Source organism: Rhynchophorus ferrugineus, unplaced genomic scaffold (assembly GCF_030347505.1).
Source record: "Rhynchophorus ferrugineus isolate W39M unplaced genomic scaffold, kcgeb_rfMv2 rfM17, whole genome shotgun sequence".
Taxonomy (NCBI): domain Eukaryota; kingdom Metazoa; phylum Arthropoda; class Insecta; order Coleoptera; family Curculionidae; genus Rhynchophorus; species Rhynchophorus ferrugineus.
Window position 1 is genome coordinate 628,079 of NW_027472596.1, and position 22,522 is coordinate 650,600.

At 37.2% G+C, this 22,522-nt stretch overlaps 2 long non-coding RNA genes across 4 annotated transcripts in view; one reads left to right on the forward strand and one right to left on the reverse strand.

The window, feature by feature from the left end:
- The window catches only part of LOC143205797 (uncharacterized), a 489,432-nt gene that overhangs the window by 185,005 nt on the left and 281,905 nt on the right, over nucleotides 1-22,522 (forward strand). The gene's annotated exons all lie outside the window — the stretch shown is intronic.
- On the reverse strand, nucleotides 4,630-5,233 carry LOC143205794 (uncharacterized). 3 transcript variants are annotated; one of them, XR_013007909.1, is made up of 2 exons: nucleotides 5,042-5,233; nucleotides 4,630-4,715 (listed from the first exon to the last, which is right to left on the reverse strand). It is a non-coding gene; the product is annotated as an uncharacterized LOC143205794 (long non-coding RNA). The 3 variants fall into 3 exon arrangements; XR_013007910.1 differs by lacking the exon at nucleotides 4,630-4,715 and adding an exon at nucleotides 4,748-4,805; XR_013007911.1 differs by lacking the exon at nucleotides 4,630-4,715 and adding an exon at nucleotides 4,812-4,899.

Consider the following 22,522-nt stretch of genomic DNA (forward strand, 5'->3'; position numbering starts at 1 on the left):
GTGTGCGTTAGTTAGTTAGAATAAGTTAGGATAGACTTTAAAATTAGTGATTATTTTTAAATGGAGTTAGAACAGTATCTAGAACAAGGTTTAGATTATAAGTTGTACAGCCGACTACTAACTCTACATGTTAGTATGGTTATATTACATAACGGAAACCAAACAATAATACTTATTGCACAAGGGCAGATTGTAGAAGTTCCAATATATATATATATATATATATATATATATATATATATATATATATATATATATATATATATATATATATATATATATATATATATATATAATATATATATATATATATATATATATATATATATATATATATATATATATATATATATATATATGTTAAATAAAAGGCCTTTGTTCGACAAAAATTCTGATTTATTGGTCCGACAGGTAAACCATGGCAATGTGTTTCGATCAATGGACCAAAGGAGACTGTTATGGACCCATTCCGTGGTGCTGGCCTCGCTCATTTATGTTGACTTACTATTTAGTTGCTGCACATGGTCCTGTCTTGGATTCATATTCTAACACGGTAATCCTGCTAGCTGAGGCGTCCTTGCACCATATACCAAAAGACTAAAAGATAAAAAACATTTGTTTAGAAATCAGTTATTATTAATAATGGCGTTGGAATATCTGAAATGAAATATGTTAAAAATTCAAGTGCTGAAAAATTCTAAAATAAGACCGCTTAAAAGTATATGTTAACAATAATAGTACAAAAGTACATTTTATGCTGGATAATCTCAAAAGCAATTGGCCTAAATATCAATTGTTTTTAATATCAGTACAAAAGCTGGAAAAATATTTAATGAAATATGTTTAAAGATCAAATGTAATCAATAATAGTACGAGAGCTGAAACATCTGAATAATATTAGCCTAAAATTCTATTGTTCCTTATAGCAGTGTAATGGCAAAAGAAATCTGAAATGTAATATATCTAAATATCAATAAAATATTGTTAATAATAGCACAAGCGTTAAAAAATCTGTTTTGAAAAATTTCAAATAATCAAATTTTATCAAAATAATATAATTATTGAAAACTGAAATCAAATTTACCTAAACATCAATTGTTAACAACAGAGCTGGAACTGACAAATCGGAAAGAAAATGATGGTATAGTAAACGATCAGAGCTTTTGCAAAATTAATTTATTTTTAAAATTCATTGCATTTGCAAAATAATTTCTATAGTGGGTGCACCCACACTTTTTTTTTTCACCAGCGGTGCTCTCTAACTTTCCTTCGCAGCGTTCCACCAAAGGTTCTGCCTCTCACACAATTTTTCTTTAGTTTGGGAATACATACTGATGTATAAATCCCGCACATAATCACTCTGCTTGAGCACCAGCTACCACAACAGTACAGTAGCTATAAAGAAATATGCAAATTAAAACTATATCAAGCATATCCAATGCAAGATGCAATTAATAAAAAAAAATTTTATGATATCAAAAATTTATCTGGAGTTAAATTTGATAAATAATTTAATTATTAATAAAATTTTATCGTATAGTGATAGATCCGTCCAAATTAAATTTATACAATTTTTTTTTAAGTTTACATAAAACCTAAAATTATTTATCGATACCAGGGGTGATATATTCTGCTAATACCGACCAGCCAAAATCGAAATGCAAAAAGTATACACTGAACAGAAAATTTACATGAATTGCAATTTTTGCAACATTAAAATTAAAATGTGATATCGCCTATAGTAGAAAATCTAAATTGTATTAGGATGCATAATTAACTACAACATTCCCAAAGATTACTATTGTATTACGTCTGTTCAACCTTCATTATAATCGATATCCAAACACGTTCCTTTGTGATTACATAACTGTAAAGGAAATCTTCTGCATTCAACTGTATCGAATACCAATCTCCGACGAATACTCCTCGAATGAAAATTTCAACGCCCACTGACCACAAGACCGACTTCGATTATACTACCATTGGAGAATATAAACATATTTAAAATTAACAGCTCCAAGCATTCATCTCCGTCCTTTCCTATCTCACATTATACACAGATAAGAATTCCTACATCTTTGTCTAACATCACGAATGTAATAAATCAATCGAAGCGTGCATTTGACTGATAATAGTAATTACTATTTTCAGTCGCAATTTTTTGGCTATCGACCTTTCGACTGGTTTGCCACTATCGACTGTTTTGACTGTTTTCAGCCGATAGTTCCAACGCTAGTAGTTATTTTCGGTTATGGAATTGTGACCTTCTTGACGGGTGCGATTACAACAAATTAAAAACTGGTCAAACTTAACAGATTATTAAACGTATACGAAAATACAAGCACAAACGACCTAAAAGAAAATATAAAAAACAGCGCAGAATATAGGTTGCCTAATGGGTAAAGAGATCGTCTAAAATGAAGTCGGTCTATAGGACCATCTTTCGCATAGGATGTGAATTAACTACAAACAATAATTCCGATAGATGGCGGCACACTACGTATTAATTAGATCAATTATCTGCCGCATTTTTCGAATAAATTTGAATGGAATTAGAAACGTTATATATATTTCTATATATATATATATATATATATATATATATATATATATATATATATATATATATATATATATATATATATATATATATATATATATATATATATAATACCGAAAGATGGCGGTACACTGCAAAGTTCTGTACTGTATTAATTAGATCACTTGTCTGTCATATTTTTAGAATATATTTGAATGGAAATAGAAACGCTATTTATGTTCAACCTGTATTAATATTAATTATGCGATATATATAATATATAGTGTTTGTGTATATCCAGTCATATGTATACCGGAACATTTTCTCTTTTCTCAAAATATAGGTAACTGAAAGAAGAGTTCTTTATATTTAGTTCCGATATTACGTTGATAAATATAATGTTGGATATATAAATAATTGGGTGGATGCGCCTACATCTAACGCCCTCTGTCGGTGTATATATGGCATAGTTGATATTAAAGTTGTTTCCTGTAAATTATAATAAATGCTACGGCGCATGCTCGCACTAATGCCATCCGGGCAGCATGAAGATCCCGCCATCTTGATTCATTCTGTGTTGGGGCTTTGACCGATATGTTTGTCGAAATAAATAGAGAGTGACTCAGTTCAATCCAGTCTTTTAATTGCCCAAACACCTTCACCAAATCGATTCTACACAATCGGTTCTAACAAATCAGAAGTGGGATAAAGAACAACGCGTGCACAGTGATTTATAGTGATTGTTTAAAGTAGTGTTTAGTGTGTAAACGACGCAAACTAGAATCCATGAGGCGAACAAGGTAATACAAAGGAATATTATTAAAACACTATTGTTTTAGATCAATCGCCACAAGGGCAGTTTGATTATTAATTAGTAATTAGCCATTAACACGAAAATAACATAATGTAAACAAACATCGGCGCGTACCCAAGCCACAAAATGGCGCCGAAATAGATGAAACGTAAACAAAGGATGCAGGTATGAATTTAAAACATTTTAATTACACTGTAGCATGAAAAGGGAACTTTCTTTAAATTCTGAAAAAGAATTGTTGAATAAAAATTCGGCGTGGCGAATTAGTTCTAGGTAATAGGCGACGCAAATTGATTGTCCGCCTCTGGACACAATGGCACAGGACCGGATCTGGTAAAATATATTTTATTTATTTATTTATTTATTTTTTTTTTTTTACAAGCGACAACATTTTCAAGTGCAACAGACGTACTTTCTATTTATTATAGGGAGTAGATAAATTTAAAAATTAAATTTTTCTGATTCATTCGTTTTTTTTTCCACAAGGGTTCTGTTGCAAATCGATAGACATGACAATGAGGTACACCAGCAAGTCGGCATGATGTGGAACAGCAAATTAGCTGTCTACATAGAGAGCAATAACCCGTGATACAACAACTCGCAACTGGCAGGCCACAGACATGGTGAACTACACAAGTTCGCTATAGTGAAAGACAACACCAGGTATATTAACAAGATTGACGCCACTTAGAAGTCCTGCACGATGAGAGACAGGAAGGGGTACATCAACAGGATGGGCGCCAACTAGGCCTGCATCATGAGAGACAGTACGAGGTGCACCAACAAGAGGGGTGCCACTGGGACTTCACCACGAGCTCGCAGACTTAGTATCAGGTATGTAAACAAGGTCGACGTCAATCTGGGGAGCCATGACAAACGATCCGCCAACCTGGGTGTTCCACGACATGACGCCTACCAGACGAGCGTGCCGCCTACCTGGGGTCCGCAATCAACGCGATGCCTCTTCAAGGGGCCCGCAACATGCATGCCGCCTACCTGACGGGCGTGCAACCATCGTACCGCCTACCTGGGGTCTGCAATCACCGTACAGGCTCTTTAAGGGCCCTGCAACCTGCTTGCCGCCTACCTAACGGTCGCACAACAGGTGTGACGTCAACTCGAGAAGTCCACAACGAGCTGCCCACCAACCTGAGGGGGGTCCACAACGAGCCGCCCACCAATCTGGGGGCCACAACGAGCCGCCCACCAACCTGGGGGCCACAACGAGCGTTCCTTCAACATGGAAGGTCCACAACGAGCTGCCTACCAACCTGAGGGGGTCCACACGAGCCGCCCACCAATCTGGGGGCCACAACGAGCGTTCCTTCAACATGGAAGGTCCACAACGAGCTGCCCACCAACCTGAGGGGGTCCACACGAGCCGCCCACCATCGGGGGGCCATAACGAGCGTTCCTTCAACATGGAAGGTCCACAATGAGCTGCCCACCAACCTGAGGGGGGGTCCACAACGAGCCGCCCACCAATCTGGGGTCCACAACGAGCGTTCCTTCAACCTAGAAGGTCCACAACGAGCTGCTCACTAACCTGGGGGGGGGGCCACAACAAGCCGCCCACCAGCCTGGGGTCCACAACGAGCGTTTCTCTTACAGAGAAGGTCCCCAACGAGCGTTCCTTCAACCTAGAAGGTCCACAACGAGCTGCCCACCAACCTGGGGGGCCCACCAACCTGGGGGTCCACAACGAGCTGGCCGTCAATCTGAGGGGGCCACAACGAGCGTTCCGTCAACCAGGAACGTCCACAATGAGCGTCCCACCAACCTGGGGGCCACAACGGGCAGTCCATAAACAGGGGCCACGCAGCAGACGTGCAGCCAACCAAGGGGGCCACACGTACGAACCACCAACCTTGTGGAGCCATCGCAGACTAGCTGCCCAGCCAAGAGACCACTACAGAATCACCAAGCCCGGTGACACCAATGGTCAACCAACTGGTTGCCACCACGAGTGATGTTCCATGAACGTCTACAAACAGACTGCCAGCGCAAGGGGGGCCAACCAACCGGTGGCCATCGCCAGCGACGTTTCTATGAACGTCTACAACAAAGCTGCCTGCAAGAGGGGAGTCAACCAGCCTGTTGCCACCACGAGTGACGTTCCATGAACGTCTACAACCAGACTGCCAGCGCAAGGGGGGCCAACCAACCGGTGGCCATCGCCAGCGACGTTTCTATGAACGTCTACAACAAAGCTGCCTGCAAGAGAGGGGTCAACCAGCCTGTTGCCGCCACGAATGACGTTTCTATGAACGTCTACAACCAGACTGCCAGCGCAAGGGGGGCCAACCAACCGGTGGCCATCGCCAGCGATGTTTCTTTGAACGTCTACAACCAGACTGCCAGCGCAAGGGGGGCCAACCAACCGGTGGCCATCGCAAGCGACGTTTCTATGAACGTCTACTGCCAGGTCTCCACTACGGACGACAATAGCAGTCACGACATTCACATGAATGTCGGCAGCCAGTCCTCCATCACAGGGGATGCATGCAGTCAGACGAACAAGAAGTTTGTCCGCCATCAGGCCTTCACCATGGCCGACAGCAGCAATTACAGCAATCAGATTGAGGTTTACAGTCAGACCACCATCACAGAGGCATCCGCAACCAATACAGATAGTATATCACGCCACAATTACAACACTTCAGCGCGAACACACACAGCCAAGCGAACCAGTTGAATATCTGCAGTCAGGCCACCAACATGGGGCCAGCATCATTCATTACAACCAGATGAATGTCCGCAGTCAGCCTACCAACACGGGGCCAACAACACGCACGGCAATCAGATAGACATTTGAAATCGGGGCATTATTAGAGTGAGTATTAGCTTCCAGGCCGACAAGATAGTTGTCTGTAATTAGACCACTAACATCGAGAACAGCAGCAACAGCCATGGCAACCTAATGGGCGTCTGCAATCAGACTTCCATCATTAGGGGGAACCAAGTAGCTGTCGCCAACTAGACAACTGGCCACAAACAGGTTGCCATGTTGACAAATAAGCGTCTAAAAGGGGTACACCAAAATGTATGTTAACCACCAGGTGGTAATAAGGTAAAAGTCAACAAACCAACTATCCAGATTATAAAGAATAGTAGACAAACCGCTAGCAAAGTGGGTGTCAACAAACGAGCCATCAAGATGAAGTACTATTAACAAAATTGCAGTAAATATACAGCCAATAAGGTTTATATCAAAGTAGTGATGAAAGTAGTAATTAAGCAGTATCAAAATTAGTAAACAAAACCTCAATAAACACACATGCTGCCAATATGGTGGATGTCATCAAACAGCCAAGCACAATAAAAGTCGCAATCATAGAAGATCAAGTAGTAATCAAACAGTAACAAAAATAGTAAACAAAACCTTTAGAATTACACATGTTGCCAATATGGCGAATGTCACACAGGCTATCAATAAGCAAAAATTCAACAAACGCACCATCACAATGTGGACATAAACAAACAGGCTGTTCAGAAACAAAATCAAGTAGTTACAAAGTCAATCATGTAGTCAGTAAAAGACGTCAACAATGGCCAGGTTTTAGAAGCAAGTCAGTAGCAGCAAGCACAAGCATTAAGTATTACCAGTACACAAGATTGATACAAGTAAGATAGACATCCTATTAATGTGCACAAAATTAGTAAGGTGAGAGAATACTAGAAATCATTGGTTTGGTAGTATAAGTAGTAAATCCACATGAGTTTGGATTAAAACTAATTAGTATTTTGTTTCGAGTACATTATTATAGAAAGCAGATAGAGATTAGGAAATAACACATCGGCTGTTATGCAAAAGTTACATGGACACAAGAGAAGAAGGAACCAGTAGCATTCACAGAAGCAGACCATTGGAAGAATATTTTTGAAGATCACTCACGGTAAACAGCAAATTAATCCACAGTAAACTTTGTAAGATGCAGATAGGGGTAAGGTAACCATTGTTATTAAATCAGCCAAAATTAGTATATAATAACAAAAAAATTGGGAATCGAGATATTTTTAACATCCAAGATTACTATTTTAAATTCCATGTTAAAATTAGAAACAATAGACTTTAGTTATTTTATACAAAATCTAAATAATTTGCAGTCAACAAATATACCAATTATGACGATTCAATTTAAATACAAACATAATTCATTAAAATACATATTTAATACGATAATCTGATTAGTCGCTAAATAATTTCAGCAAAGTTAGGTAATAAAGTTATAGGATAAATTATGTTAAATAATAATGTTGCTATATTTCAAGTTAAATGTAAATTTCATTTTGTTTAAATTTAATTAATAGAAGCTCAATTGTAGCATAATGATAATATTTCCTATAAACACTATGTATTTTTGGGTAATTTCAATACATTTTAATTAGTATAATACATTCTGAAAATTTTAAAATGAACGTTTAAAGAACAGATTTTTAACCTTCAGACGAAAGAAATGTTATAAAGTGCAAGATTATAAAATTTTCAGACATTATACTGACACATTAAGACAATAACATTCTTGACAAAATTTTGAAGTTGATTAATTTTAATTCAGAATTAGGGTTGACAACAGATCATATCAATGTGTTTGAATAAATGGATACAAATAAAGCCTTCAAATAGATAGTTTAGTTCAGAAAATTTTAAATATTTTGGGAATGAAATGATAGTCTAATTTAATAATAATCTTGAATAGGACTATTGATATTGGAAATACAGCAATGGTATAGTTTATATTTTGTTACAAATATATAAAATAGCAAATGATTAAAATAAAATATTTTCTTTAAAGCAATATACCCACATTTCATTTGTCAAATTATCTATAAATTAATTAAATAAGTTAAATAATTGAGAATTAAACAAAACAAAAAGTTTTATAACTTGAATTCTTCTAATGTAAGCTAAGCCAAATTCTTTTAATGTTGGTGATTTTCTGGAAGGGAATATTATATAGTCGACATAAAAAAAAGATAGCAGAACAACCTTCTTAAATCTAATGAATGTGCCAATTGTAGTTGCATGAATTTTGTATTTAGATATGGCTTGAGATTATTATCAATTTAGTGGTTGTATCTTTGGAAGATCGGATGCATGATTTTAACCTGAATTAACAACTTTTCTGTTCAAGAAATCACCTACTTTCATCAATAATTCTCTAGACATGGATATAATCATAGGTAAACGCTTACACTAGGGAAATACGTTAAAATTTTGGAATTGTAAATTTAAAACTTGTAGTGTATACATACATTCAATATGATTCTGTAACATTTATGATTAAAATAAAGGCAACATAACAATAACTTACAAAACTTTTGTTAAAAGGCAGCAACTAATCAGAGAATAAATTAACTTTTAAACGCAAATACATGAATGTATGTGTTTTAATGAATACATGGAATATAAAATAAATCTATTAAGAACATAGTGATGAAGAACAATAGTCATATGAAATCAGACCAGTAAATAGGCAGATATATACAATTTAGTCAAAAGGCAATAAATGATCAAAATAGAAAGCAAGTAATGAAGTACATGGATAAGAATAGTGTGAAAAAAAATACAACAAAGGTTTGCAGAACAACAATAAGTATAAACAGTTTATAGTTGGGTAAAGTAAATAATAAGTATACAGCGATCATGAGTTTGATTGTTCAGTTGAGGTGAACATTGAAAAAGATAATATTGTAGTTGTTGGATAGTTTCATTGGTTATAAAGTTTCAAAATGTTATAAAATATTGCAGTAAATGCAATTAAAATAAATTTAGTTGGAAAACAAAAAAACAAAGCAAGAAATTTTGGGGATCAACGTAGAACTTGAGAATATAAAGGTGCAAAGTTATTAAACAGTGTGTAAATTGGCAAAGTAATTATTTCAAGTAAATAGTTTAGACTATTATTGGATGTAAAATTCTAAATATCAAACGCAAAAAGATATAAATTATAAGGTTCGTTAGAAAGTAGCAGAAGAAGAAGCACATAATGCAGCAGGCCATTCAGAGAAGTTAAAATGGAGTCTAGCAGTTGAACCTCACCGAAGGCATCTGCAGTTCAGCCAAAAAGTATAAAATTGACTTCACAGAAGTTATAAAACAAACTGCATGGAAGCTATAAAATGAAGCAATGAAGGAAAAAATCATCCAGGTAAGACATTTTAATAGATCATGTAGTAAAGACTATGTTTCCATTATAGAAAGACCAAAGCCACCAACTACAATGTTCAAGAGCAGCTGGAGTGAAGCCTTGCGAGGACGCTGCGAAGTCAGGATGGCCGAGTGTTGGATATATAAATAATTGGGTGGATGCGCCTACATCTATCGCCCTCTGTCGGTGTATATATGGCATAGTTGATATTAAAGTAGTTTCCTGTAAATTATAATAAATGCTACGGCGCATGCTCGCACTAATGCCATCCGGGCAGCATGAAGATCCCGCCATCTTGATTCATTCTGTGTTGGGGCTTTGACCGATATGTTTGTCGAAATAAATAGAGAGTGACTCAGTTCAATCCAGTCTTTTAATTGCCCAAACACCTTCACCAAATCGATTCTACACAATCGGTTCTAACAATAACCAATAATCTAGTGCGATATATTTTGTTTATCCTGAAGTGAACAGCAATATAATATTTAATAACGAGAAACCATTAGGTATTTCATAAAACTATTTGTATTTAGATAATTTTAATGAGTGTGAAATTAAATGATTCCTGTTGATATAAGATTTTCTCTAAAGGCAAGTAGTTCAAACCGTAGAAGCTTTGGAATGAATTTTTAACACTACTTATATTACTTTTGATATGTTTTAGATTATTGATCTATTACTCAAAATTGGTGTCCTATAAAGTTTTAAATAACGTAATATTTATAAGGGAATTACGTTACCTCATAGTATCGAAGAGTGTTGAATAGCAAGACATTAGCACCTACTAATCGGATATTATATAACTTAAATAAGCATTGGTACTGTTATAGTTAAGTAGTAATAAGGTGATTATATTTCGTCAGTTTTATATATACCTATGATTAGATCACATCATCAAGCAACTATATATATTTCTAGATATGTATGGTAATTATTTACAATATTCATACTTAGCGACAGTGTCATTTAGTTATTTTAATTATAACAATACAACAATAATAACCATAACCATTATATTACATAATTTCGTCATATTACATTACTATGTATAATAATAATTACAAACAACTGTTATAAATATTCTAAACTAATATAACACTATAACAATTCAAATTTGCTCTTGTCATTCTGCATCGGTAAACATTTCAATCAAGCTTTGTGCGACGTCTTGCCTTATCACAGCTCCATCTTTGGATAACACTATAGGCGTTCCTGAATCATAAGGATTAACGATGTGTTTGAAATTTAAAAATTAAAATAATAATAAAAATTATGTTGCTGTATCTGATTGTTTTTCAAATTATCTTACATTATTCTCTTTTGTTTAATGCGCTTATTAAATATCCACTTGATGGAGGCCGTAGGTTTGCTTAGATTTTGATTTTTAATCATGCCCTGATATTCTGCAATACCAGCTATCATTTGTTCCTTTTCAGCGTAATACAATAATTTAATTTGTTTACCAATCTAAAATGTAGTAAATTGTTATATAAATAATATGAAATAATTTAACTGTATAATTTGAAACGCTATTGAATAAAAAAAAACTGTTAGAATAACCCCAACCTGACTGTAGTAAATAATTTTTTTTTCGGTATACGGAGAAAATACCCATTTATTCCAACTTTGACTAATGCTAATATTTCTTAACTCTTTAGCTTTAATAAATATGTATAGCGGATTATCTGCATATAGAATAAACCTGTTTGCGGTTTGGTGCATGGTAAATAGATATGGATTAGAACTTTCGCCCTGGGATGGATTATAAATGTTGTTGACGGAATTCAGATCATTTTGTGGGTCATTAAAATCTATAATGGAAATTTTGAGTAGCCATGAAGTAAGATGTACTATCTAAATAATACTTGGAAACTTGTTAGGTTCATTTTCTTTTGCCAAAGGTGTACTGGTATTTTGATTTAAGTTTTCACTGTTGCTTTCAAAAATTTCACTCAAAATTGATGTGTACGCAGAAGTACGCATATAATTATTATCATGAGAGTAATTCATGATAGTTTTGTATTAAATCACCTACCTACTATTAAATTGCACTATGCATACAGACTAAGAATAAAAACTGGAATGTCAGTATTATTTAGTGGCAGCTAACAGTATTTATAGTTAACAAATGAACGTGTATGTATCTAGATTGAAAATAGGAGCATTTGATTGGTTTATATGTAGCGGTATTTAAAGACAATCAGATTGCGGCGCATAAATTGTCACCATGCGCCATGAATATGTGGTTGCCTAAATTAATGTTACAATAGTCGCTTTGAAATATAGAATTGTAACAACGCTACGGCACATGCTGGTGTCAAAGTCACCCCACCAGAGCTATAGCTTTAAGCGAGTTGTTTGTCAATTACAAATACAGTTGAATCCAGTGTTTTAATTGCCCATCACCTTCACCGAACCGGTTCTAACAATTATCAAAATCATTGAACGTTTATCATTTGCATAGTTTTATTAATTTAACTAATGTTTGTAACAATTCCCCTCATTGCATGCATCACTTTACACGTATCACTTATCAATTATTGTCTATTGGAGACATTTTAGTTCCTAATTATTACCTTACTTCCGCCAATCGGTTCTACATTACCTATATTTCATATGAAGGAAAATAACAACAGAAATTGATATACATTTATTTAGAAATCTATTAATTTCCTTCTCATTATTTTTAGTTATAACATTAAATAGAACAAACAAACAGAGAGCACGAACATTTTATTTTAAAAAGTTATAATTGCATATATATATGACAATATAAATATGAAGACACATCAGCCCTATGGCTTGCAGGTGCATCTAACCTTTTAATAAAACTATTATAACATATAATAGGAGAGTACAACCTAATTTTAACAGTTTTTTTCTACGAGTTTCAAATTTTTATGAGGCCGAAAGGTACAATGAGCGAGACATATAGACATAGGGGTTTATATTAAAGCATATTTATGCTGGCATTATCATCTTCTACTCCCTATTCGACAAGGCGTCGAACAGTAATTTTAGAGTAGAGTAACTATTTTTCCGTTCTCGACAAAATATTAAACGAATATTTAAGATGTGAGATAGAAGTATGAATTGCACCAGATGTGTGCGAGAGTGAAAACGAACCTAGTAGTCCAGTAATTATAATTTTGCTATAAAACAGTGTTTAGGATGAACACCACTGAAAAGCAGTAACGATGTGGTCATTAGATGTAATTATTCGAATAATATTAATTAATAAAAATATTATATTGCAATTCTAATCGGCGATTAACCAAAATATCAAGATCAGGATTTTTATGCTATTAAGTAATATCATTTCGAATAAAACAATATGGAGGGGGCTTCCTCAGGTGTAGCATACACGGAAGGGCTGCAACCATTAAACCCTTAAATTTAAATGTACTATATAACTTATCTAATTAAGATTTTAAACAAAGATTTCAAAAGTACATTTAAATTGCCAGAACAAAACTAAAAAAGTCGTAAAAAAGTTGTAAAGTCGCCAAAACACTGTCCAATTTAATATCGATTATATAGTTTGTTCTTGGGCTGCCAAACATACACATGTATTTCTCTTCAAAAGAATTTCTTCCGTGCCTCTGGGTTGTTTTTATCAAATAGCATGAATCCATTAAAATTTGCTAGTCGATTACCATACCATTCTTCATAACTTTCTCCTTCAAGTCCACTTCCGCCTTACATTAGTCCATGGCCTTCTGGTTTCACTGAGTTATCATAACTAAATGGTCACCACTGCAGTCTTCTTAACTTGTTCCTTCCAGTCGACTTCTGCCTTATATTAGCCCATGGTCTTCTGGTATTACTGAGGTATCATAACTAATTAGTCACCACTAGCTCCATTTTTGAAATAAACAGACAATAGGATATATATATCTCATGGTCGTCTAATTTCCTTTCTTCTAGAATTGGTTCCAATTTAGACAACATAGGTTCATTTTCATCAGGCTTGTCATCACCGTCTGCTATCTACTCCTGAATGATTTTTTTTTCATCATCACTCACATTTTTGTTTTCTTCTTCCTGTTGCAAAACTGTCAGCATCCATTTACTCACAGATTCTTCTTTGAAATTTTCTATGCTTGCCTTATATTGGTCTCTCTATATACTTTCTAAAATGTATATCTTTAATTATTTCTTCACTATTATCCATACGGAAGTTGACTTCCATTGGCGTACCAAATTGATCTGCTTAGATGCGATCTTATAACTAACAACACTTATATCCGTTAAATTATAACTGTAAACTATTTCCCCACTTTTGCTGGTGCTAATATTAATTTTAATAGGTGTAACAACCTTCTACGTAGAATTCCTCAAGCAGTCATTAAATTATGTGTTTTTGATGGATCTTAATCTCTTCTATCGCTGCTTTTTTCATTCCAATAAATTGTTTAACTTTATAGAGACTGTCCATTAAATCCACTATATGCTCTTCGTCATTTTATTAATGCTTCAGCATTGAGTACTACTGAATAATTACTACCTTCCATGACTAGACAATAGTCATTACCTTATCTCTCCAAATATAGTTTACCCGAACAATGCTTGATTTAATTGTTGGTATCTTGGTTCATATACAGAACTACATTTAATTATTTAATAATGTCCTATTTAATCTTTCCGCTTTTCCATTACTTTGCGGTGAATGGGCTATTGCTATATTCTAAATGAATCCCCTTTTTTCTACAAAATAGCTTTACTCCATGCTGTCTCTTTAATTAACTAATATATTGTTTCAAATTCTCTTCAGTTTCATTTTTTGTCTTCAGGATTTTTACGCTGTTAAAATGAGACAAATCTTCTAGTATTTTCCTTCCTTCCTATTATAAATATCTTCCTCCATCTTCATATATTGGGTTTATTAGCCTATAAATATCCCAATGAATTAACTTTTCGATTGCACTTCTTCTCGACTCCTTGCAGTTTAAAGGGCTCCTGGTTGCTTTAGCTTCTACGCACATAGAACAAGGTTTATCTATTTTCTTCGCCAATTGAATTGATATTTATATCAAAATTCTAGTATTTTCTAACTAAACTCTGCTAAGTAACTTTGTTCTCCATCCTTAGAAATTGAAAATTCCTCATTGGGTTCAATAGCTTTTCATTCTTCCTGCAATTACATGGTTGATTTTCTAAACTTTACCCCATTACTAATTGCTTCATTAATTTCAATGTTTCTTTATCCTACCGATAAATATGTTGGACCCCATGTTACTCGTTTACTAGTGTTTCCCTGATCGTTATAAATTATACACGTGGTTGATTTTCTAAACTGTTGATTACTTCATTACTAATTTCTATATTGATTACAATGTTTCCTTCTATCCTACTGATAATTCTGTTGGATCCCATGTTACTAATTTTCTAGTGGTTCATTGATCCTTGAATATTATAAACGTGATTGATTTTCTAAACTTTTAATTACTCCATTACTATTTACTACATTGATTACAATGTTTTCGTCTTTCTTACTGATAGCTGAAGATCACATTTTTAGTTTCCTGGTGTTCCTTCTGATGGTCATTGGTCTTTGAGTGCTCTAGTGTCCCGAAATTAATTTCCGTCTGTTGCATACAGCCATCTTGTTACTTCCAATTTCTTTCGTGTATATATAATTATATATATACTATACCGAACTAATAACTTCAACTCATCTACATTCTCCGTTATCACCCTACTACTTCTCATTTACACCGAGAATTTTGGGCCCATAACCTTTTTTAACAATTTTTACGAATCACTTTTGATTCGCGACGGTACGGAATTAATGCACCACTCATGGCCTTGAAACAAAAGAGAAACTTTATTTTGATCCCTGGTAACTTATACCCTCTCAATACAAATCATAGCGCCCTCTACTAAGTTTTCTTTCTCATTTCTATACTGGCTCTTGTATCGAGACAAGTCATATACTTAACAACAATAAAAATACAATTGTTCGAAGCGAAGCACTTTAAAATTCTAGTAAAAGAATTACATAAAAGAAACACCTAATACCATACATTCAGGCCAAAATCCGAGAGAAGATTCGTGTTAAAAGGATTACATCACGGGACGAACTTTAACACCATGATGGTAGCCCTAGTTGAAAAAAGCCACGAGCTCGTAAATGTTCACAATATATAACATCGCACGATTATAAAACCTCCTGCCTATGTTCTATATTGATTTAAAACCTAATGTAAATAATAAGGCGGCGTATGAATTCACCAAAATATTTCCAGATCTCAATATATCCTTGGTCAGTAATTTTGTGTTGAATTTCAAGTTGTGGAACTATATTTGTATTTTTTGAAGTTAGAATGGAAGATAGATTTGTGATAACTTTTTGTATCCCCTCAGCATTATTTGCAATACCTAATCCTGCTTTTTTTAAATCTAGGATCTAAAAATGTAGATTTCCCCCATATCGTATTCATTTCTAAATTTGGCAGTCTTTTATTTATGACATCTAATAAACAATTTTGTCATTTTTTCTCCATTCACTTGTTACAATCCTGGATTTGATGGAATATTGCAGTCTTATTAACCGTATAATTAAAAATATCGTTGGGATATCTTTCACCAAATAACTCGGTGGTCATTTTTTCAAAGGGTTTAAAAAGTGGAACAGATTCTATTAAGAAAGTCCATTTGATAACAAATAAAAACTGTGGTGTTCTCCTTAATAGCCAACAAAATAAATTGTTGAAAATTAAAGTAGAATTTTCCTATCGAAAATATATTTATTACAAATATTTATTATACTTTATTAACCTCTTTACGATTAATATTTTTGAAACAAATTTAGCTAGCAGTTGCTGTAAAAAATTCTTCTAATCTTTTGGATCAATGCAATTTCTGAAACCTATGGAATCTAATTTTAGTTTTCAAGATTTCGGGAAAAAGGTTTCGGCAAGCAAGAGGCTTGGACAAAAATCATGAAAGTTTATCAAAAAAGTATTACCTATTGTACCAGTTCAAAGTATTACCTATTATGCCAGTCAAAAGTATCTTACTATTTATCATTTAATTATTTACTTTTTTTGCTTTCGAAATATAGCGTTCCAAAAGGCTGCTATGTTAATTTACAATATATAGATATTCACAAACAAACTACAAAAAAAAAACGAAATATATTACATATAAATATGTATAAGCATAAATACGGCGCATTAATTTCAAGGTCGCGACTAGGACGAAAGGCGAGAACGTTAAAAATTAGTCGAATGATGACAGTTGATAGTAAATCGTAATAAAATCAGTCGGACCGAAAATAGCGACTGAAAACAGTTACTAGTAAAAACAGTCGAACCAAAAATAGCGACTGAAATGGTCGATAGCAAAAAGTGGTCAATTAGTGAACAGTCTATAGTCGATTTCAAGTTCAGTGCTAGCTTCCGAAGAGAACGGTCGTGTCCGGTCCTCCGAGCCTACCTACTCCTTCGAGAATTACCCCCAATTGATTGCCAAACGATCGACTCGTAAACCGCTTCCATCTGCACCTTCGCCCGTACATCATAAACGTTTGTAAACGCCGGAAAGCGTTTTACAAGCTGGGCAATGGCGTCCCGCACGCCAGAGTCATCATCGCCTCCAGAAAGTTGCCGTCCAGCAACAGAGAAATGTGCCGATGATATCCCCGACGTTGCCCGGATGATGGGTTCTGAACTCATCGAGTATCTAAAAAATTAAAATGCAGAGCTCAAAATTGGGGTTACTCAACTTCGAATATAGTTAACAAAGCAAGGCGATGGGCTCTTCGCAATGCGGATGTTGCTACAAGACGCCCTTACTAAACCCACCCCGGCGCAGTCAGTACATCAACCTCCTGAGACAAATGAACTCACATCCCAACGGTTGAAAATCATGATCTGGATGATGGATTCACCGCGGTGGGAAAGAGGAAAAGGGGCCCCATCACCCCGCCACAACCAAGTCAGCTGTCGAAGGACGTCGATAAGGTTAGACATGCAGCTGCAACCAAGCCAGCTGCCAAGCCGTCTACCCAACTCATGCAGCAGAGAGCCAAGGCCAACTCGCAATCATCAACCTTCAGAAATGCCGTCAGATCAGCGTCCACCAAGCCGCTAACTAAGACAGCTACCCAGCCAACGCCCAAACCAGCGGCCGTCAAGACGACCCAGCCTACTCAGGTAAGTAGCCAGGCTATTAACTCACTAAACACTTTTCCTCAAGCTACCGCTTCCAAACACTTCGAGAACACTCTCACAATCTCCACCCTCACTACCTATGCCAACTCTTTCGGCGAACCCAAATCCAACCACCGCTCGTAAATAGGAAAAAATCCCACCCATCGTCTTCCTGACACGAAGAAATACTCAGGAATCCTTCGAATTGCGAAAGATAATCCTATAGAGATTACTGCAACTTTAAGCTGAAAGGACGGAACTCGCTTATTTGTACCAACTTCGAACGACTTCCGCAAACTGACCATGCTTCTTGAAGACCGGAAATATGCATTTCACTGCTTCTGCCCTCTTTGTGAAAGGGCAATACGAGTCATCATCCGCAACATCCCAACGATTGTAACAGTTGACGAAGCCAAAGAACACCTTATTTCGCAAGGTTTCCACCCAAAATCTCTTCAAAGGTGGAAACTTAAATCAGGCGAAGACCTTCCCATAATCCAGGTCGTTGTTCCTAACGAAGAAAGGAATATCATTAATCTCACCAAAATAGGCCTGTCAATCGTGAAAGTCGAACTCCAGCAGGCGTACGGCCAGCCTGTGCAGTGCTAAAACTGCAAGTTGTTTGGCCATTCCAGCTCTCGTTATAGAGCCTCCCCGGTGTGTCAAATGCGCCGGACACCATGAAACCCATTCGTGCACCAAGGTACGCGAGGAGCCACCTAAATGCAGCAATTTTGGAGACCCACACACAGCTAATTACACAGGCTGTAGCTGTCGACCTGCTCCCAGGAATCTTAGACCAATCCAATCCAGACCAGCCTCCGGCAACACAAATTCTGAGTGGAGCAACCAGGAAGGAAGGAGGCTAGCTCAAAAGCTGGCCTCCTCCAACCGGGCGGCTCCCGCCAATATCCCAGCCCCTGCCCGAATGCAACCTTATGCACTGCCAGCGGGTCTTCCAACTACCTTCACACTGCAGCAGATGATCAGATGCATCCTGCAGTTCTTTCAATCCCAACAATTATTTCCTAATATAGCCGTCTAAGCAGCAACCCCCCTTTCCCGTCTAGCCTTCAGCAGTTGTTTACTCGTCAAAATGGCTGCTTCCAAAGTGCTTAAATCATGTCGTGGAACGCCAACAGCTTACGCGATCAAAAAGTGGAGCTGGACCTCGTTCTTTCGTCTTCAGGCGTCGATATAGCACTTATCCAAGATACTCCCCTAAAACATTCTCATCGTTTTTCCCTTCTAAAGTACACGGTTTACAAGAATGACCGTATCCCAACTCGCGGTGGCGGAACTGCTATCCTAATCAAAAAGGGAATTAAACACAACCTTCTGACTTCAATTGTATCGTCACCAAATATCGGGTCCACCTCTATCCAGGTGGAAACTCAGGATCGTCCAATCGTGATCACCTCTCTGTACAGGAAATACTCCACGCATGACTCGTTTGCCTTCAAAACGTTCTTCGACGGCCCAACTTCAAACATAATCGCTGGAGACTTCAACGCTCACCATCCCATGTTCGATTGCGAGCGCGCAAATCGAGCAGGCAACGATATCGCAGCACTGAATGCAAACTTAGAGCTTGGTCTCGCCCTGCCGGATGAGCCTACCCATCAGCCCGCTATTGGACAACGGGGCACTCCACGCATTCTGGATTTTTTTATTCTCCGGAACATCAATCGTCCTTCTGATGTACAAGTTCCCGACGAGTTACATTCGGACCATCGTCCGATTATATTAACTATCGAATCAGAAAGAAAACCGACTGAAAGAGATATCAGCAAATTCTCTTGGAATCTGGTCCAATCCCGAAGATTGATCGACCTGACCAACTCGAGCGTGCCGTGTCGAAGCTAACTCGAGACATCCAGTCCGCCTATCAGAATACATCATTCGAAGTTCAATCATTTTCAAACACTCAAAGTGAGCCAGTTCCTGAAGGCATCAAGTCGCAGATCCGACTCAAAAATCGTCTCTATCGTAGAGCTCGTGCCACCCTCAACTCGGCAGACAAAAGGGAGGCCAACAGAGTAAAACGAGAAGTGAAGGAATCCATTAAAGCCTGGCGTTCCGAGAAATGGAACTCATTTCTAGCGGACCAAAGGCTTTCTGGCCCCGCAACTTTCTGGCGACTCTCTAAAAGCCCCGTGGCGAATGCGCAAAACCTCATACCCCCCCTAAAGTCAGCGGAGACAGGAACTTTTGCAGTCACTGACCACGAAAAGGCCGAGCTCCTCGCTAATACCTATGAGGCCCAAATGGAACGCCTCCCTCCTGCTACAAATATAAACGCTGCTGAGAACGACGGAATCGTTAGGAATTCCAACTCCGTTCGTTCTCAAGTGCCTCCAAGTTATCTTTTAAACCATCTAGTCACCCCTAAAATACTCACGCAAATGATCAGCAAGATTCGGAATAAAAAGGAGCTCGCCGAACTAAGTAATATCATCAAGGCCATTCTGGGGCTGCAATACTTTCCATCCACATGACTACAGACCTACTGCCTACTGAATTGTAGACCATTTGTCTATGGCTCTGGTGCTTGTAAAAGCTCTGAGCTGGTCTTTCCTACGTAAGTCTCGGGAACGGTTCATGGACTGGTCTCCGAGCGCCTTTTCTGCCACGTCGCGACGATATTGCGCACTTCATTCGGTAATTCTCTGTCATATTTCCTCACTGATCTCTAACTGGCCGCTTTCTTGCACGCCAGCCTCCTGGCTATAATTTTCCTCATAATCGATTACCGTCTCGGACCACGCGTTGATCTCTGTGACGGTTTCCTTGTTTACTATTCCCTCTGCGTTCCTTAACTGGTAGTTCCCGTCGCCTGTCCGATGCCTGTTTCGGGCCTCTACCCTTTTCCCAATTTCGCATGTCTCCAATATATGCGTCGTATCTTCTGGACCTATGCGATACTCGCAGAGTCCATCGATCTCCTTTAATTTAAATCTGTGCAGGTAGGCTTGCATATTTCCGTGTCCCGTCATCAATTGCACAGCCTTCTTGCTCAGTCCTATATTTCCTCTCCCCACTTGTTGACAGTATTTGTAGAGGGTTCTTCCTTTAATGGATTGCTCCCAATGCATTCGCCATCTTCTTTTTACTTCTCCTTCCTTGATTCTATTGATGATTCTGGTGTTGATCCATCCGTGATTTTCCAGTCCTATTCCTTCGTTTGCAGTGGCTTCTCTCGCGAGTCTGTCTGCGGTTATCATTTCCTTCGTTGTCATTTTCCGACACCATTTTAGCGATATTTCACTACCGCTTTTCTGCAACTCTAGCAAAGTTGCTTTGATTTGCATTATGTCCTTATTTCGTGTTTGCGTGCTCGGCCCACCATATGGACATTCTACTGTCCGTTCGAATGCTGATTGGTCCTGGTAGGCTTCTGTCCCTTACCAGTTCTATGGCTTTCTGTGCCGCCACGAATGCTGCCGCTCTGGAGCTCGATTCGTCTTTTATCCTTAGACTTATCTCTTCCTGGGCACTTGTTCCTGTCCAAATCACTATTCCTATGCCTGCTTTTTCTTCCTTGGCAATAGCGTCTGTCCATATCTTGGTGTTTCCGACGCTATTTGTCCGATTTTCCCACGGTTCCTCCCATGGCCATGGCAATTTCTTTCCAATCCCTTGTTGGCCTCCTCGGATTTTCTTTTAATGTCCAGCTCCATGGACATTGCAAATATGACCTTTAAGAGTAGGTTAATTTTCATCCAACTGTTTTAGCGTCGGCTTTGGTGAAGGCTAATTTTTTAGCCAACGGATTTTCCCGCGTGATTAATTGCCTCATCCTTTCGGCCTGCCTCTCCGACAGGTCTACCAAGCTTTTAACCGACATACTCTTCAGCTCCTCCAGCTGCTCCTAGTGGGTTATATCTTCAGCCGCGTCGTTATTTTCCACGGATTTTCTTTCATCCGTGGTCTGCGACCTCGTTCTTCTTGGGCTGCCTTCTGTCGGCTCTGTTGCCGCCCTTATTTTGATTAGGGCTGGGTTGTTAAGCCAGTCTCCCTCATTAATTGGGGCCGAGGTGGCCTCTGCGGTAGAGGCCATTGTGACCTCCTTACCGCTAATTATATTAGTAACCCAACACCGCCTTTTTTAATTAATTTAATGTTGGGTCACGCCCTTAATTGGTTTTCCCACGTACAATAATGTAATATACTGTTGATCGTATCCCAATACCGCCCTGTTATAAACTTTATATAAGAATTTAATTAGATTTTTTTGATGAATTAATAGTGTATATTTATATTGCTAGCCGTAAAGTTTAATTTGATTATTACTGAATTTAATTAAAGTTTAATGATGAATTAGCAGTATATATTTATTATTATTGCTATCTGTATAATAAAACTCCACCCCGACTTTGATGATCGGTGACGCACGTTGTGGAATTTCCCAGATATTTAATGATATTTTAATGTCTGATTGCGTTATTAAAGCCGGATAAATTTGCTGGTTTTTGTTTTTATATAAATTTAGAATTTAAAAAATTTTGAAAACTGTGTATGGAACTGTAATTCCACAACACTGCGTTACTTAATCCTTATTGACTATCACTTACCTTGATTCCAGCGCTTCGTTCCCCTTTGACTTGTCGCCACTTGGTTACCGACCTTCGCACTGGTCAGTGTTTTGTATACACAATCACTGTGCACACACTCACTCTTTGTTTTCGGATAGGTTTCACCCTCCTATAGTCCTTTGTTTATCCTCTTTCTCCTCTGTACAGGCTTAATTTTGGCAATCAAACTGCACGATTACACAAGAGAACAAAATAGTCCGAATAGTATCTAATAATTAGATTCTATTCTGATTCAAATTTATCAGAAAACTTTAATTTTCTTGTAA